This window comes from Triturus cristatus, chromosome 4_1, assembly GCF_964204655.1.
Source record: "Triturus cristatus chromosome 4_1, aTriCri1.1, whole genome shotgun sequence".
NCBI lineage: Eukaryota > Metazoa > Chordata > Amphibia > Caudata > Salamandridae > Triturus > Triturus cristatus.
In genome coordinates this window covers 699,757,136-699,777,232 of record NC_140585.1, presented here as the reverse complement: position 1 = coordinate 699,777,232, position 20,097 = coordinate 699,757,136, and positions in this window count along the sequence as shown.

Genomic DNA, 20,097 nt, shown 5'->3' with positions numbered 1-20,097 from the left:
TGTCAGCCCTATTCCTTCCTGTGTGCTGCCTGTCACCACTGTGATGTGTGAAAACCACCGTACTGCTGCTAAGAGGGCCTGTGTACGTTCCCATATCACTATGGGAGTGCTGCCGTATGTGTACCCATAGTGATGGTGAGCGTACAGGCATGTGTAAGGTCAGTAAGTACGCATACGCAAGAACACCCATAGTGGTACGGCCCGTACACGCGTGCGTACGTTCACTATCACTATGGGTGTCCTCGCGTATGCGTACTCGCAGTGGTACGGCCCGTACACACGCCTGTACGTTCACCATCACCATGGGTGTCCTCGCGTATGCGTACTCGCAGTGGTACGGCCCGTACACACGCCTGTACGCTCACTATCACCATGGGTGTCCTCGCGTATGCGTACTCATAGTGATAGTGAGCGTACAGGCGTGTGTACGTGCCGTCTCACCATGGGTGTCCTCGCGTATGCGTACTCATAGTGATAGTGAACGTACAGGCGTGTGTACGTGCCGTCTCACCATGGGTGTCCTCGCGTATGCGTACTCGCAGTGGTACGGCCCGTACACACGCCTGTACGCTCACTATCACCATGTGTGTCCTCGCGTATGCGTACTCATAGTGATAGTGAGCGTACAGGCGTATGTACGGGCCGTCTCACCATAGGTGTCCTCGCGTATGCGTACTCGCAGTGGTACGGCCCGTACACACGCCTGTACGCTCACTATCACTACGAGTACGCATACGCGAGGACACCCATGGTGATAGTGAACGTACAGGCGTGTGTACGGGCCGTACCACTGCGAGTACGCATACGCGAGGACACCCATGGTGATAGTGAACGTACAGGCGTGTGTACAGGCCGTACCACTGCGAGTACGCATACGCGAGGACACCCATGGTGATAGTGAACGTACAGCCGTGTGTACGGGCCGTACCACTATGGGTGTTCTTGCGTATGCGTACTCATAGTGGTATGGCCCGTACACACGCCTGTACGGGCCGTTGCTATGCATTTGGGGTGCCCTAGGGCCCCGGAACGCACCGTACGTGTGTGTGAAGCTCAAATTCACATAGGGGACACATGAGGGACAAGTATTAAGGCCTACATGCATGCTGGTTGTCATGGAGACCAAGTTTTAAGTTTGAATTTGTTCTGGAAGGTGCACAGCAGAAGTCAGTTGGAATGAATCTACTTTATTGCAATGTGTTTGTGGGGTTGACATCATGCTGAAGAAAAAAACACAATAAGAACCCACTGACTGTGCTAGGTTTGAAGGGATTGGAGGAAACATAGGATGCAAATGTGAGTGACCAATCACTCTGTACTCCTGTGCATGAAACAGGACAGCAAGGCAGATATAAGGCAGCCAGGTCCCATGAGGGATCACTTGCCTGCACATATTTCGATTCTACCACACTGCTGCTGCTCCTGATTCCCTGGAACCATGTCAAGGTCTGTGGAGAGGTCACAGCCATTCACCCTGGAGGAGAACCTGGCATTGCTGGATGTGATCCTCCCACAGTACCCCCTGCTGTATGGGCGACCAGGGTATCAGGTGAGTGCAGACGCTACTAGCACAGACTGTGTCCCTTTTTGGTGACTGTGACTTCTGCCATTGTGTCCAGGTGTGACACACATGCTATGTACTGTAGGGGGGGCCCAGGGGGAGAATTCCTGATGTCTCCCAGCCAGTGCCCAGAGACAGGAGGGGTGGGTGCCTATCACTCCCAGCAGTGCCCAGAGTCAGGAGGGGTGGGTGCAGAGTCCTCCCAGCAGTGCCCAGAGTCAGGAGGGGTGGGTGCAGAGTCCTCCCAGCAGTGCCCAGAGTCAGGAGGGGTGTGTGCAGAGTCCCCCCAGCAGTGCCCAGTCACAAGAGTGGTGTGTGCAGAGTCCTCCCAGCAGTGCCCAGACACAGGAGGGGTGGGTGCAGAGTCCTCCCAGCAGTGCCCAGAGTCAGGAGGGGTGGGTGCAGAGTCCTCCCAGCAGTGCCCAGAGTCAGGAGGGGTGGGTGCAGAGTCCTCCCAGCAGTGCCCAGACGCAGGAGGGGTGGGTGCCTATCACTCCCAGCAGTGCCCAGAGTCAGGAGGGGTGGGTGCCTATCACTCCCAGCAGTGCCCAGAGTCAGGAGGGGTGTGTGCAGAGTCCCCCCAGCAGTGCCCAGTCACAAGAGTGGTGTGTGCAGAGTCCTCCCAGCAGTGCCCAGACAAAGGAGGGGTGGGTGCAGAGTCCTCCCAGCAGTGCCTAGAGTCAGGAGGGGTGGGTGCAGAGTCCTCCCAGCAGTGCCCAGAGTCAGGAGGGGTGGGTGCAGAGTCCTCCCAGCAGTGCCCAGATGCAGGAGGGGTGGGTGCCTATCACTCCCAGCAGTGCCCAGAGTCAGGAGGGGTGGGTGCCTATCACTCCCAGCAGTGCCCAGAGTCAGGAGGGGTGGGTGCAGAGTCCTCCCAGCAGTGCCCAGATGCAGGAGGGGTGGGTGCCTATCACTCCCAGCAGTGCCCAGAGTCAGGAGGGGTGGGTGCAGAGTCCTCCCAGCAGTGGCCAGAGTCAGGAGGGATGGGTGCAGAGTCCTCCCAGCAGTGCCCAGAGTCAGGAGGGGTGGGTGCAGAGTCCTCCCAGCAGTGCCCAGACGCAGGAGGGGTGGGTGTGATGCACAGTGTGAGCCTTGATAATTGATTGTGTCTTTGCCCTCATTCCACCTGTGTACTTTCACTGGCACGTACTGCTTTTGCCCTTCCCCAGATGAGTATGTCCCTATGGCAAAGGTGCAATGCGTTGGCTGCATGACATGCCTTGTTGTAACCAGCTAATTTGTTCTCATATGTGTCTCTGTGACATGTTGCAGGTGTATTGATGTAGTGTCACTTGTTCATCCTCACAGGTAGGCGCCTCTGCCAAGGAGCAGATCTGGCTGACCGCCGTCAGTGCCGTGAGGAGTGCGGATGGTCGCAAGCGGCGCCTGTCCCAGGTGAGGAAACGCTGGCAGGATATCCGGTGCTGGATGCGGAGGATCGCACGAGTCCTGCTGGGGAACTCACCAGAGAGCCATAAGAACCGCGGGCGCCGCCGTCTCTCCCACATCCACAAGCGTGTGCTGGCGGTGGTATTTCCAGACTTGGACAGGCGCTTACAGGAGATGCAGCAGCAGGAAGGGGGTAGGTACATGTGTGTTTGTTGTGTTTCACCAGCATTTGTAAGTGCACTGTTCCATGGATACACTGCCAGGGTTTAATGGTGCTGTGCAGATCCTGTTACCCACAGTATTGCAGTGCTCTCCTGCCTCCCTTCCCCTCCTTGCAATGTGTTCTCTGGTCTGTGTGACGTCACTCCGTCACAAGGTTATGTAGCCTGGCACCTTCGCCACGTGTACAATGCCTGCAGCATCATGTGTGGGGGTGGTGTGTAACAGGTTTTGGGACCTTGCCTGTGCCCTGTCCAGTTCCGGTCTTGTGGGTTCCATGTCATTTGGCACTAATGCTGAGTCCAGACATGGGAGTTAGTCTCTCAAGTGTGAGGCCTTACAGCACGCATGTCCTATGTGGTGGCCTGTGACATGATGTGCATGAGTGTGCGGTACGCATAGTGCGGGGATGGTAGCGTGTGTTGCAGTCATTCCCATTCAGGAGCATGGAGTTGTGTGGCCACTACTGTCCCCAGGGGCATATTTTCCTAGGTATCATGTGTGTAATCCGAATATGTCGACAATCTCTGTGTCTACAGCATAGGTTGTGCTCTGTGCCATTGTCCCCTGGCCAAATGTATATTGACGTGAAATGTAGTACAAGTGTCCACTGTACAGCCTGACCTGATTTTCCTTGTTCATACTCACGGTGGACATTGCCTGTGTGTCTTGTTACAATCATCTGATGATGCCCATTTGTACATGATTATTAGGACAGGTGCACCTTGGGTATTTTGTGTGCAATCTTGAATTGTTGCATCCCATGTGTATTTTACCCAGACTAAGGGTTGTAAGTGCTTCCTGTGTCTCCAAATAATTGTCTCGTGTAGGGGGTGGGTGGTGCGGGCATGGCCTTCATGTCACAACCTGATATCTCCTTGCTAGGACTGGCCAGTGTGTGATGTTTGTCTGGACATGCACTCAAGGTGCAGTGAGCCAGTCATGGTGGGCATGTTTTCAGTATAACCTATGCTGCATGTGCCTCTTGTTCCTGGATATGGTCCCTGCTCATGCCTATTTCCTGCCACGCTGTGTGGTGCATATGCAGTGCTGGATTGTCCCCAGGGCCTTGCTCCTCAGTCAAAATTCCATTCCATCTCATTTGCTATTGTGTCATGCTCTCCATAGTTTTTCAGTGGCATGGTGGGTCAAACAACTGTGTCTTGCATGCCCTACATATGTACCTTGTTTTGTAGATGTAACTCTTCCTTTGTTCCAGGCTATGCACTGTAACCTACGTAGATTTGACTCATGTGACATATGTATACAGGTGTATGATTAATTTCTGTCTCTTCACCCTGCCCACAGCATCGTCGGGGGACACGGAGGGAGACATGGGCACAGACGGAGCAGAGGGGCCGAGTACCAGTGCCAGCGGTGACATCGGGGCTGGCACATCAAGTGGGACTGAGGCGGAGGAGAGTGAAGCCGGGGACCTGTCGACTGGCACAACAGAGTATGAAGCTGACGGGTCCGAGGATGATCTCTCCGAGTGGGCGGAGGCTGCACCACCATCTGACAGCGGCACAACATCGCACCCGCCCCCTCCATTGCCATCAGCCGCCTCCCACTTGCCCGTGTCCCTTCCCAATGTGCCCGGTAACCACATGTCTCCTTCCTGCCAGGCACCGCACCCCCTGCCCCTGTCTCCACTGCTGCCGCCAATGCCGAGTCTGTGGACATCCAGCGGCAGTTGCAGATTGGTCAGGCTGCGATCCTTAATGTCCTCCATGGCCACAGCCAGGTCCTCAACAACATGGAGGCATACTTGGAGGGCATTCATTCATCGCAGGCTGACCAACGCAGCTTGCTGAGGTCGATAGACTCGACACTGGCTGCAGCAGTGGGTCTCCTGCAGCGCTACGTCCCACCCCCTACCCCTGCCCCATCCACACTTCCCACTCCCATGCCTGTCCCACGTACACCCAGACGTCAGCATGCACCCACCACAACACACACAGGCACCACACCAGCAGGGAAGGTCCACCGCACACCTCCTGACACGCACACACAGGGTGAAGTAGGCACACCCACTGGGTCGGGGGGCAAACGTGTGACACGCAGCCAGAGTGGGAGTCCGCATTCCACCAAATCCACTCCCTCCAAATCCCCTCCCCTCAGCTCTCCTGGCCACATCTCCCCCAAAGACTCCTTCATGGCCGCTCTGTCCCTGAGCCCCACAGTGACACCACCACGCAAGCGGTCAAGGAAGTCCCCGGTCAGGGTGGTTGATTCCCCCCCCCGTCCACACCCTCCCCCAGTGGCGCTGCGACCCATCCCTCTGACCCCTCCCCCTCCTTGGGGCCTGTGGTTCCTTCGGGTGCAGGGGATTCCCTGGAGGACCTTGCTAAGGTGTGCAGCGAGATCCTGGCCTCCGCCTTTGGCCCTGCCCCACCCCCTGTGGTGGAGTCCTCCATCCCTGCACCCACAACGCCTACCCTTCACCCTCCTGTCCCTGCGGTGCCTGGTTCTTCCCCCCCACATGATGCCCTCACCCCTGTGGAAGACGACGGAATGTAACTGTGCAGGCAAGCTAGGGGACACGCATCCCACTGTGTCCCCCATCCAGCTGTGACTTCTGGACTGCCCTATGGGCTTTGTAATTATTGAACTTCCTACAAACAAGATTTCTTGGTTCATGCTGAATAAAGCAATTTATTTTTTTCCCTTGGAACACTACTGCTTTGCTGGTATTGCTGTTGGTGGGGCTGCTACATGGTTTTGGGTGGTGTTCATGTGTTGGGTGTGTGGGAAATGTAGTAGTGTGCTGGTCATACGGGGGACCCTGGGATCTGTGTGCCATCACACGGTGTTAGCTAGGATTCTGTGTTCATGTAAGCAGTTGCTGCATGGTGAAATTGTCCCAAGGTGTATTCCTTCCTCTGTGTACCCTGACATCTTCCCTGCAGGGTGTTCCCAATATTTAGCGCTGAGCTGTGTGTACATTAGCTGGGTGTGTGACGGACTCCTTCAACTTTGCACATGCATGCTGAGCGATGTCTCCACCTGCATCATTCGTGGCATCCTTGGTAGTCATTGTACTTGTGTATGTGGACTATTGCCATGACTTCATGTGGACATGCTTTCTTTTCTGCGCTATGCATGCGTATACTCCCAGCCTCGCACACATGTGTTACATGTACTGCAGGGTCTTTGTGCACCTGACTGAAATTTGTGGGCATGGTATCTGTGGCTACTCCACACTTGCGTTCCATGGGCACTGCTGTGAGTGTTAGGCACACACCCCTCTTATGTCTGGGCACTGCTGGGAGTGTTAGGCACCCACCCCTCCTGTGTCTGGGCACTGCTGGGAGGACTCTGCACACACCCCTCCTGTGTCTGGGCACTGCTGGGAGGACTCTGCACACACCCCTCCTGTGTCTGGGCACTGCTGGGAGTGTTAGGCACCCACCCCTCCTGTGTCTGGGCACTGCTGGGAGTGTTAGGCACACACCCCTCTTATGTCTGGGCACTGCTGGGAGTGTTAGGCACCCACCCCTCCTGTGTCTGGGCACTGCTGGGAGGACTCTGCACACACCCCTCCTGTGTCTGGGCACTGCTGGGAGGGCTCTGCACACACCCCTCCTGTGTCTGGGCACTGCTGAAAGGACTCTGCACCCACCCCTCCTGTGTCTGGGCACTGCTGGGAGGACTCTACACTCACCCCTCCTGTGCCTGGGCACTGCTGGGAGGACTCTGCACACACCCCTCCTGTCTCTGGGCACTGCTGGGAGGACTCTGCACACACCCCTCCTGACTCTGGGCACTGCTGGGAGGACTCTGCACCCACCCCTCCTGTCTCTGGGCACTGCTGGGAGGACTCTGCACCCACCCCTCCTGAATCTGGCCACTGCTGGGAGGACTCTGCACCCACCCCTCCTATCTCTGGGCACTGCTGGGAGGACTCTGCACCCACCCCTCCTCTCTCCGGGCACTGCTGGGAGTGTTAGGCACACACCCCTCTTATGTCTGGGCACTGCCGGGAGTGTTAGGCACCCACCCCTCCTGTGTCTGGGCACTGCTGGGAGGACTCTGCACCCACCCCTCTTATGTCTGGGCACTGCTGGGAGTGTTAGGCACCCACCACTCCTGTGTCTGGGCACTGCTGGGAGTGTTAGGCACCCACCCCTCCTGTATCTGGGCACTACTGGGAGGACTCTGCACACACCCCTCCTGACTCTGGGCACTGCTGGGAGGACTCTGCACCCACCCCTCCTGTCTCTGGGCACTGCTGGGAGTGTTAGGCACACACCCCTCTTATGTCTGGGCACTGCTGGGAGTGATAGGCACACACCCCTCCTATTTAACAATATGTACGCTTAGCACATACACGTGTGTGGGTTCGCTCCATGGGGGTACGGTTCGTACTTACACTGTTGGGGTGGGGGGTACGCTCCATACATACGCGGGTGAGGGTACGGCTTGTACTTACACTGTTGGGGTGGGGGTACGGTCCGTACATACACGGTTGGGGTGGGGGGTACGCTCCATATGTACGGGGGTGAGGGTACGGGTTGTACTTACACTGTTGGGGTGGGGGGTACGCTCCATACGTACGCGGGTGTGGGTACGGGTCGTACTTACACTGTTGGGGTGGGGGTACGCTCCATACGTACGCGGGTGAGGGTACGGGTCATACTTACACTGTTGGGGTGGGGGTACGCTCCATACGTACGCGGGTGGGGGCACGGGTCATACTTACACTGTTGGGGTGGGGGGTACGCACCATACATACACGGGTGAGGGTACGGGTCGTACTTACACTGTTGGGGTGGGGGTACGGTCCATACATACACGGTTGGGGTGGGGGTTACGCTCCATACGTACGGGGGTGAGGGTACGGGTCGTACTTACACTGTTGGGGTGGGGGGTACGCTCCATACATACGCGGGTGGGGGGTACGGGTCGTACTTACACTGTTGGGGTGGGGGGTATGCTCCATACGTACGCGGGTGTGGGTACGGGTCGTACTTACACTGTTGGGGTGGGGGTACGCTCCATACGTACGCGGATGAGGGTACGGGTCGTACTTACACTGTTGGGGTGGGGGTACGGTCCGTACATACACGGTTGGGGTGGGGGGTACGCTCCATACGTATGGGGGTGAGGGTACGGGTCGTACTTACACTGTTGGGGTGGGGGGTATGCTCCATACGTACGCGGGTGGGGGTATGGTTCGTACTTACACTGTTGGGGTGGGGGTACGCTCCATACGTACGCGGGTGGGGGGTACGGGTCGTACTTACACTGTTGGGGTGGGGGTACGCTCCATACGTACGCGGGTGAGGGTACGGGTCGTACTTACACTGTTGGGGTGGGGGTACGCTCCATGCATACGCGGGTGGGGTTACGGTCCGTACGTACACTGTTGGCATGGGGGTAGGCTCCATGCATACGCGGGTGGGGGTACGGTCCATACATATCCGTACCCATGCTGTGGAATGCTTGTGCGGGCCGTACCCAGGCCTTTGCCACGTGGGTACGAGCCGTCCCGCCATTGTTGGGCTGACGTAGGTGTGGGCGTGGTACGACTCGTACCCACGCTCTTAAGGCGTGGGTACGGGACGTACCTGTATAGTTGTGTTGCCGGTTCACGTCGTCAGGCACTTCCGTTGTGGCGGACGCTGGCTTTGCTGGACATGCCCCCACCCCCTCGTGGTGACCAGGGCATGGGGGTCAGGTATGTCCAGGTCATGTGTGCTGTGTGACTTTGGTGGTGGTTTTGTGGCCTGCCCCTGGTCTTGCCCCCCCCTTTCCCCCCCTCCCTTAGTTGTTCTGACCTTCTGCGGCGTCTGCGTCGGAACCTGTAGAGGAGGTCGACTGCTATGAGGGCCGGGATGACACGTAGGTTCGGGTCCATGTCTGTCCGTCGTGTACAGGTCCTCCTTGTTCGCGTCGTCCTGATTTCCCGGCAGTTTTTGGCAGCCGGAAAATATTGTCCGTGCGGGATGACGTCGGTGCGAATCGTAATTCCTGGTTCGTGAATGGCAGGCTGCGTGCGTCCCGACTTCACGTCGGCGCTTTCCCGGATCGCATTTGTATGTTTATTTTCATCGGTCGGGGTTTTGTACGATTCGTACGGAAATTGCGTTTCCGTGCGAATCGTAATTCCATGTTTGTATATTTTGTCGACCGGGTACGCGTCGGACGGTGAATGTGCTCCGTCCGGCGGTTCGTACCCGGTTTTTGCAGGATCGTAATCGGCACCAATGTGTTAAATCGAATATGGTTTTTAATGTGATTGTGGTTAATGTCTAATGGCCAATATAGCGTCTGTTTTCTCACTTGGATAATTTATTAGATAAGTTAGATTTTATCTCAAGACAGGAGTCTAGCATTATGCATGACCTTTTTCTCCCACTTCTGAGCAGCAAAGCCATTAAAAGCTTGTCAAATACAACTTTAAAAATCTCAATGTGAAAGAAAATGTTCAATCCCAACACATACTGTCCATCCTCGATCTTCCTCCTCTTTTATTTGCTGCTTCTGAGCAGATAAGTATATAGAGAATGTATAAGGACTGTTTGTGTTTGAGTTGTTTAATGGAAAATTTGGGATTGGTTTATTTTTTTTCACCAATTTATGGGTAGTATTTAAGAATGTGAAGGGTTATGAATATTTTGAGTATGATTGTTGTATGTTTGAGGTTTTTAAATAAATTTAAACTGATGTAATTGCCTGTTAGGATGACATTTCAAGAGGAAATGTGGTTGAAATCTGGTGGCTTACATATTGAGTATATTTTTAAGGAGCACAAGCGAATTCAAGGGCCATGAATATTAAAATTCGGCAGCACTTGATGCTAGTAGGAGCGTGGATCGTTTTTTGTTTTGCAGCTGCTCAGAGTACTTTTTTCCCCCATAGATATAGCTCCATTTGCAGGCAGTTCTGAGGGATAAAAAAGTAGATTTCCCGTATATATGAGGAGTATAGGACCTATATTATGTTAGCATGATGCATCTATACGTACACTCCCTGTTTGATATATATGCTTTTGCTTGGAGGAAACGTTTATTTCCTCCCTGTATATCTATTGCTATAAGAGTAGGCCGAGAACCATACAGATGCCATGTTCTGATCATACACGTTACAACAAACAAATGATGGACGGAATGCTGACAATGCAAACATTCTCCCCCAGTCAAGAGATCTGGGTTAAATCCATCGTTCTTTTGCCCACTACACCACCCCAGTTTAGACATGGCCATATTCAAATCAGTCTTGACCCTGTGCCTCATGGGAACAGTCCAGCCCAAACTGCCAAGCCATGTCTTCCCTGGACCGGAATCAAGCATCCTAGGACCGGTTTCTGGCTATCAGCCGTCATCAGCCCTGATAGCTTGACTCCAGTGGCGTAGTGAGCACGGGTCCCACGTCTGGGAATACCCATCCCACTTAGGGCGAAAAGCGTTACAACAAACAAATGATGGACGGAATGCTGACAATGCAAACATTCTCCCCCAGTCAAGAGATCTGGGTTAAATCCATCGTTCTTTTGCCCACTACACCACCCCAGTTTAGACATGGTCATATGCAAATCAGTCTTGACCCTGTGCCTCATGGGATCAGTCCAGCCCGAACTGCCAAGCCATGTCTTCCCTGGACCGGAATCAAGCATCCTAGGACTGGTTTCTGGCTATCAGCCGTCATCAGCCAGGATAGCTTGACTCCAGTGGCGTAGTGAGCACGGGTCCCACGACTGGGAATACCCATCCCACTTAGGGCGAAAAGCGTTACAACAAACAAATGATGGACGGAATGCTGACAATGCAAACATTCTCCCCCAGTCAAGAGATCTGGGTTAAATCCATCGTTCTTTTGCCCACTACACCACCCCAGTTTAGACATGGCCATATGCAAATCAGTCTTGACCCTGTGCCTCATGGGAACAGTCCAGCCCGAACTGCCAAGCCATGTCTTCCCTGGACCTGAATCAAGCATCCTAGGACCGGTTTCTGGCTATCAGCCGTCATCAGCCAGGATAGCTTGACTCCAGTGGCGTAGTGAGCACGGGTCCCACGTCTGGGAATACCCATCCCACTTAGGGCGAAAAGCGTTACAACAAACAAATGATGGACGGAATGCTGACAATGCAAACATTCTCCCCCAGTCAAGAGATCGGGGTTAAATCCATCGTTCTTTTGCTCACCACACCACCCCAGTTTAGACATGGCCATATGCAAATCAGTCTTGACCCTGTGCCTCATGGGAACAGTCCAGCCCGAACTGCCAAGCCATGTCTTCCCAGGACCGGAATCAAGCATCCTAGGACCGGTTTCTGGCTATCAGCCGTCATCAGCCAGGATAGCTTGACTCCAGTGGCGTAGTGAGCACGGGTCCCACGTCTGGGAATACCCATCCCACTTAGGGCGAAAAGCGTTACAACAAACAAATGATGGACGGAATGCTGACAATGCAAACATTCTCCCCCAGTCAAGAGATCTGGGTTAAATCCATCGTTCTTTTGCCCACTACACCACCCCAGTTTAGACATGGCCATCTGCAAATCAGTCTTGACCCTGTGCCTCATGGGAACAGTCCAGCCCGAACTGCCAAGCCATGTCTTCCCTGGACCGGAATCAAGCATCCTAGGACCGGTTTCTGGCTATCAGCCGTCATCAGCCAGGATACTGATTGGGATGGGTATTCCCAGACGTGGGACCCGTGCTCACTACGCCACCGGAGTCAAGCTATCCTGGCTGATGACGGCTGATAGCCAGAAACCGGTCCTAGGATGCTTGATTCCGGTCCAGGGAAGACATGGCTTGGCAGTTCGGGCTGGACTGTTCCCATGAGGCACAGGGTCAAGACTAATTTGCATATGGCCATGTCTAAACTGGGGTGGTGTAGTGGGCAAAAGAACGATGGATTTAACCCAGATCTCTTGACTGGGGGAGAATGTATGCATTGTCAGCATTCCGTCCATCCTTTGTTTGTTGTAACGATGTTCAGATCATATGCTCGAGCACGGGCCGTGATCATGTGTTGATCACGTGCAGTTGTCAGGCCCCTTCTAACTATCACAAGGATCACCGACTAGGTAAACGTAGCGTGCTTATTAGGAGAAATAAAAGGGTGATAGGTACCACCGATATAGATCAGACCGATACTCCATCGCATCATATCACCAACATTATGAAGGGAGTGTTACCCTTTTGGGGGCCTATGATTAAAAGCCAAGAAGTACGACGTTTGTCTAGAGTAGTTGAAGGGGTAATTACCACTACTGCAGGAATACTGACCAATATAACAGTAGAGCTACAGGCGACCAGACTCGTTTCGCTTCAAAACCGTATGGTTTTGGACGTTATCTTGGCAGATCGAGGAGGAGCATACCGTGTGATCGGCAGCTCTTGCTGTGTTTATATTCCTGACTTCGCCCCCTCCGTTCATTTGGCTATACAGAAGCTACATAGTTTAGCTTCCGAGATAAATGTAGAAACTGGTACGTGGTCTCTCTCTGGTTGGTTCTGGGGTTTGCTGTCTACTTGGGGATGGAAAATCTTGATGGTACTGGCACGTATAGCCGGTATCATATTCACGTGTGTGGGTTTGTGTACAATGTGGGCCTGCATGTTGCTCTTATTGCGTGACAAAACTCACTCCCTCTGTGTCTGGTCCATCCCCAACAGTGGTAAAAGCTCAGCTAGTTCAGCAGGAGCTCAAGGACCTAATACAGATTGAAGAGGGAATATTTGAAGATTGAACTGTTTTAGTTAGCTACATTATGCTAAAAGGGCCATTCTGAGGGATAAAAAAGTAGATTTCCCATATATAAGGAGTATCGGACCTATATTATGTTAGCATGATGCATCTATATGTACACTCCCTGTTTGGTATATATGCTTTTGCTTGGAGGAAACTCGTTTATTTCCTCCCTGTATATCTATTGCTATAAGAGTAGGCCGAGAACCATACAGACGTCATCTTCTGATCATATGCTCGAGCACGGGCCGTGATCATGTGTTGATCACGTGCAGTTGTCAGGCCCCAGTTCATCTGAGTTACTGGTAGCCGTTGAAGGTAGGCTGTTTACTCGACTGTTCTAAGACTCAAGGTCGCATCTGGTTTTGGGGGCGATAAGCGCATTCCTGGAGGCGCCATGTCTACACTCCCAGGCACCAAGACGCAAGGGAGTCACCCCTCCTGACCTCATCAGTAATAGATAGTCAAGCCTTTGTACTGGTCTGATGTGTGCCATATATGATCCTCTCTTGGAGCTCGAGGGCCAACTCGTGTTTTTTCCTTTTACAGTGATTATATGTGTTGAACCGAAAAGTATATAACCTCATGTTTGAATACGAGCTAACAGTCTTCTCGGCGCACCTGACGGGTGAGGTTCGGAGAGGTTCCTCTATAGAGTATTTTGTTTAATAAACTATTGAACCTTCTTCACTGCCAACTGACTGAATATTTGATAATGGTATTGGGACTATTGGTAGGTATAGTCCTTTAGTTCGATTTTATGTCACTTCAGTTGGCGACTCTGGTGGGACTCCGTGACTGGGTCGTCCTACCCGTAAACGGGTGGTAAGGACAAGGGGTAATTCTGGTCGAGTGGGTGGACGGAAACAGGATCCTTTGAAATTTAGCCATTTTTGGTATGAACTTACTCCGCTCTCACGATCAGAGTGTCCTCAGCTGCTAGTGACCCTTCACCGGAGTCCTACGGGCGTAACCCAGGAACTGACCGTGTTGGTCCTCAGGAGTTGGCAGTGGAGAACACGTAATTGTGCCTGTGTGCACCAGGTGAGTGGAATTGTTTTGATGTTCTTGGCATGCACTGTTGAGCAGTGCTTTTGAAGCACTTAACTGTGTAAGTATTTGGTGGTCAGTGTACCACGGAGAATCTTGTGGGTCTGACGGGGCAGCATTATGGTGGCTGCACGTATAGATGCTCCACGGACCTTTTGTGAATAATAGAGACGCCGATCGGACGCCCGGTGTGAACCATGTTTGAACATGGCCATGTTTTGAAGTTTATTTTCATGATCGAATGAGGAACGTGTGACGACAATAACCATGCCGTGTTTTAGCAAATTGAGTTGTTTTGGATGTTGTTGCCGCCCTAATGATACGCGTTTGGCTGAAAGTCAACCTGCCCCGCCTGAGGGCAGCCCAAGTTATGATATGTATGTAAAGCATGGTATTACACCTCTCTTGTTTAATACACTATGGCATAAATATACTAAAGATAACGTGGAATTACAATGGCCCTTAACCAGTGTCTTTTGATGAAAAAAAGATAAATTGGCTGCAGGATCGATTATTTTCTAAGCGTAGTCGACAGTCAATGTTTGACTCCCTAAGCTTGTGGCAGAAGGAAGCAAAGCGTAGACGTATGCGGGAGGAGAAAGTATGTAAGATGAAAGGAAATCAGACGATGACGCAGAAAGCTATAGCTTATGATAAAGCACAAACTGAACAAGGGATTGATTGTGCAGACAGACAATTTAGATTGCATGTGGATAAGACCTATGTGGCTAGGACTGAAGCGGAAGGTGAGATAGAGGATTTATTGGACACTCGTCCACCTCCACCTTATGCTCCACAGCGTATATATCCCGTTGTTCTCACGACTCTAGTACAGGCTCCTTCAGCTTCCGCCCCTGTTGTTTCCTCATCCCTTGCCTCTCCGGGAACGTTTCATCTCCCTCAGTGTCTGAGACAGCTACTTTATGGCCTGTTACCCTGCCGTCTTCCGTTATGTCCACAGCTGTTTTGTCTCCCCCACCCCTGTGTGGGCTTCCCTTTCTGCAAGCTCGACCTCATCTCCAGCTGTTTCCACTCCATTTCGTGCTCCGGGGGATTTCGACGCACGGAAGTTGTTTACCTGTTCGGCTGTAGGACAGAATGAGAAACAGATGATTGAGAATCAGTCATCCCAGTGGATGTGACAGCCTATATACACTATAACTGATATATGGAACACGCTTCGAGACTGTGAGCCTGTTATGCAGCAACATGCCTTGAAACACATGGCTGCATGTATTTTTACTCTCTAAGAACAGTGTTTTCCAGGAGGGATGGCCCCCCAAGTGATCTATGACATGCGGGACAGGGCTCATAAGTCTGAACTTAGCCCAGATGAAGTGTATAGAAATGTGAAGGTTTTATTAAATTATCGAGAACGGATGCATCAAAAGTGTCCCTCGTGAGACACTCAGCATCCTATGTGAGAAGTTCATCCTATCTTTCATCCTGAAATACCGGAACTAAAGGATGACCACGGCGTGGTGACTAGACCTCGTGTAGAGGCTCGAGTGCAGGAGCAATGGGTTTACACCCCCTGGAAGAGGAGTGAAGTCCTCTCGCTAAAATCACGATTACCCGACCCCCGTAAGAATCCCACGGCTTATTATAAAGAAAACAGAAGCGGCCACTTCGGCCGTCATGACCTTAGCTGACACCGAGCTATTTTTGCATTGTTAATTCCCGTTGACGTATGGCATCAGGTGCATGATCAGGACCATGCTCAAGAATTAGGCGGAACATGGGAGCAGATAGAAGATTGGGACAAGGATCGTAAGCCTGGAAATTAGCCGAAAATTGAATTATTGGCATTACCTGGCCGTATTATCATCCTTCCTTAATTCCGCCTCGTAAAGTGGATTGGGACAAATTGACCGCATGTAAACAGAAGAAAGATGAAAGTGTTTCTGATTTTTTCACCAGATTTGAGGGCGTATTCATTGATTTTAGTGGACAGGATTTATCGTTGGAAGGCGGTATACGATTATTTGTTAATCGTTTTGTGACCAATTTGTTACCAGAAGTCTCTGCACGGTTACAAGCCGCCAAAAGTACCTGGACCACTTCCACGCCCTCGGTAATATTGAGTATGGCCCAATATTACAAACATAGAAAAAATGAGAGTAAGGATAAGATGGAAAAGAGAACAAGGGATCTTAAAACACGGGTGTTGTTGCAACAAGTTGTTCAAGGACGAGGCAGAGAGAGAGGCGATAGAGGGTTTGTCCCGAGGGGGGCAGGAACTGGACAAGGCAGAGGGCCGGCTGTCGTTTTGGGAATAAATCAGTGTGCTTATTGTAAGGAGGAAGGGCATTGGTGATTTCAGTGTCCGTTGTTGACGGCCCAGAACGGGGCTATGAGAGGTAGAGGAAGAGGTCGGGGAAGTGTGGATCGCAGTGATATGCAACGAGAAGAGGCAACGCAAGTTGGACAAGAAAATAATTATTTTGATAATCCAAGAGGTAGGCAGTATTATAATGAGGAGTGTGCAATGGATGCGACCTTAAGGTATGCTTATACATAGGATAGCCATGGACAGAGTGAGGGCCAGGTGTCAGTACCCGTTGATCAGCAAGGACCTTATGTAGAGGCGCATTTGATGGGGACATCTGAAAAGTTTTTAGTTGATACGGGTGCAATGAATAGTTATATTTCTCGTTCCCTGGTCCCAGGGGCTGCTATGTCCGGGCACAAAATTGTTTTGGTAGGATTCTCGGGAATTCCGGTGGTGAGCCCCATCTCCAAACCTATTCCTTTTACAATTGGTCCTGTTACGATAGACACCCCATTTCTTTTGACTTCCCATTGTGGCGAAAGTTTGTTGGGCTTGGATTTGTTGAAGAAATTACATGCTAAGATTCATTGTTCACCTGATGGTGTTTACTTGACTATTAATTCCCTTGGGAAGCATACTTTGCAGTGCTTCACTAAAAATGAACCCCTCCCTCCTGAGTTTGCTGCTATTCCAGCAACATTGTGGGCCACTGGTGACACAGATGTAGGATTATTAAAGATTCCGACCGTTTCTATTACTTTGAAGCACAATGCTCGGCTTCCTCGTATACCTCAGTACAAAATTTCTCCGGCTGGCGAGAAGGCTTTGCTCTCCATCATACAAGATTTGGTAAAAAGGGGTGTGGTGGAAGAGACAGCTGCTAATTTGTGCAACAGCCCCATTTTGCCTATCTTAAAAAAAGCCCCTGTTGGAAGCGATCCTGACTATGCTGATACCTATCGTTTTGTGATTGATTTGCGCGAAATTAATAAAATAGTGGTGCCCCAATACCCTGTGGTTTCATGCATCACTACTATTCTCACTATGATTTCTCCTACTGCTAAATATTTCTCTGTGATTGATTTAAAAAATGTTTTCTTTAGCATTCCGATTCATCCTGATAGCCGCCATATTTTTGGCATCTCATTGTCTGGTCGCAGCTTCCGGTTCTGCCGTGCTCCCCAGGGGTACACAGAGAGTCCTAGTATTTATAGTCAAGCTTTGAAAAACATTGTTGAATGATTTGGTGTTGCCCCCTGGTAATGTGCTTTTGCAATACGTAGATGATTTGTTAGTGGCCTCTGATACCGAGGAAGGTTGTAAGAAGGCCACTGTACAATTATTGTCTCATTTGGCTGCTAATGGCAATAAAGTATCCCTTTCTAAATTTCAATATTGTCGACAGGAGGTGACCTATCTCGGTCATCTAATGTCGAAGGAGGGGAGGAGACTAACCCCTGAGCGTGTGACTACCATTTTTAATATGACTGTCCCTCGTACTCAGCGTGATGTTCGTGCATTTCTCGGCATAACTTCTTACTGTCGCCAATGGGTCCCTAATTTTTTCCTTCTTACTAAACCTCTTCTGTACTTAACCACTAAAGATGTGCATGAACCTTTACCCTGGACTGATGCTTGTCAAGATGCTTTTGACTCTTTGAAATCTGCGCTTTGTTCTGCGCCTGTTCTTGGTACTCCTGAGTACCGCAAACCTTTTGTGCTTTACGTACACGAGGTGGACGGTTGCTCGCTTTCAGTGTTAACACAAGGATTTGGTGGTAAGCAGAGACCTTGTGCCTATTTCTCGGCGGTGTTGGATAATGTCGCCAGAGCACTCCCTAGCTGTTTAAGAGCTACTGCTGCGGTTGCAGTGGCTATTCGACAGTCGGAAGGGCTCGTTCTGAACACTGACCTTACAGTGATGGTACCGCACGCTGTGGATACATTATTGAACAAAACAAAGACCCAGCACCTTACGAGTGCGCGTCTTACCGGATACGAATTGACTTTGTTTGCTCCACACATTACGATGAAACGATGTGCCACTCTGAACCCTGCTACGTTACTAACCCTCCCTTCGAATGAAAAGAACAATGATCTTCATGATTGTATATTTCGGACTGAGGAAGAAACAAAGGGACGGGTTGACCTGACTGACACTCCTCTATCTGACCCTCAAGGGGAGGTGTACGTCGATGGCTCTTGCTTCAAGTTACCAGATGGCACGACAACTGCTGCATATGCGATAACTACTCTTCACATTATAATTGAGGCTTCTCGAGTACCCTATCAGTCAGCACAGGCGGCTGAATTAGTGGCATTGTTTCGGGCCTGTGAGTTAAGTGAAGGACTGAGAGTAAATATTTACACCGACAGCCAGTACGCCTTTGGCGTGGCTCATAGTTTTGGCCGACTTTGGGCAGAAAGAGGTTTTCTTACTTCTCATGGTCAGCGAATACAGCATGGCCCCTTGATTTTGCGATTACTGACAGCATTGACGTTACCAGATATAGTGGCTGTAGTCAAATGTAGTGCATACAAGGCAGTGGTTGATGCAGTAGGGGAGGGTAATGCTTTTGCCGATCAAGTAGCTAAGGAAACTGCAAAATCCAAATTGACCTCAATGTTTGTGACTAGCTCTGCTAGGTGGGTGGCTGAAACAGAGATGTTTGACAATACCATGGAGAGTGTCCGAGAAATACAGAAAGAAGCTACCCCTATTGAACTGGCTCACTGGAAAGAGCAAATTGGGAGATAAGATGCAGATGGTTGTTGGATTGATCTGACAGAAAAGCAGTGGTGGCTGTTGCCTAATGCATTAGTGAATGCGGTGGTGACAATGGCACATGGTTCAGCTCATATTGGGGTGAAAGGTATTTGTGCATTATTAGATCCTGTATGGTACAATCCCAATATTTCTAGGACCGCTGCTCATTTGGTACAATATTGCATGGTTTGCTTACAACATAATCCAGGGGGCAGGGAGCCTGTTCTGAGTGGAAACTTTGCACCACCATCTTTGCCTTTTGAGGTGCTTCAAATAGATTATATCCAGCTGGAGCGTGTTAACAATTTGAAGTATGTCCTGGTCGTGGTATGCGCTTTCAGTAAATGGGTGGAAGCCTACCCGACAAAAGAAAACACTGCTTTGGCAACGGCAAAAGCGTTGGAAAAGGAGTATTTCCCTCGCTACGGATTGCCTCGTGTGATTTGGAGTGACAACGGAAGACATTTTAATGCAGAACTCATCACACATATGTGTAATGGACTACAGATTAAACTGAAATTCCATGCGGCTCGACACCCCCAGTCCGCTGGGTTGGTTGAGAAGTATAATGGGATATTAAAGCTCAAATTAGCAAAAATTCAAGAAAGTACTGGATTGAGGTGGCCAGATGCTCTGCAGCTGCGATTAATGTCAATACGAGTTACCCCACATTCTCGTTCTGGTTTGTCTCCGTATGAGGTCATTTTTAGGCGCCCTGCTAATGTTTGGGGCGTCCCGAGAACCAGAACTTTTCGTGATATAGAGTATCCTATGCTGACAGACTATTTGTATGCTTTGACTAAAGATCTTCGTTCCATTCATCAACAGGTTTCAGCAGTTTTGCAGCCCCTGCCGGAGGGTCCTGGACATTGCTTGGAACCAGGACAGTGGGTTCTGGTCCGTAACTATCAGCGAAAATCCAGCTTGGATCCTCGTTGGTCTGAACCGTTTCAAGTTTTGTTGGCCACGTGGACGGCGGTAAAAGTGAACGGCAAGCGACACTGGATTCATGTGTCACATCTGAAAAAACTACCCCTCCCTCTTCCATATGATCAGCGAATCCAGAACGGGGTTCTGACTCAGGAAAGTGAGCGAGTTCTCCGATTCATCCTTTTTTCTGACACCCAGGTAATT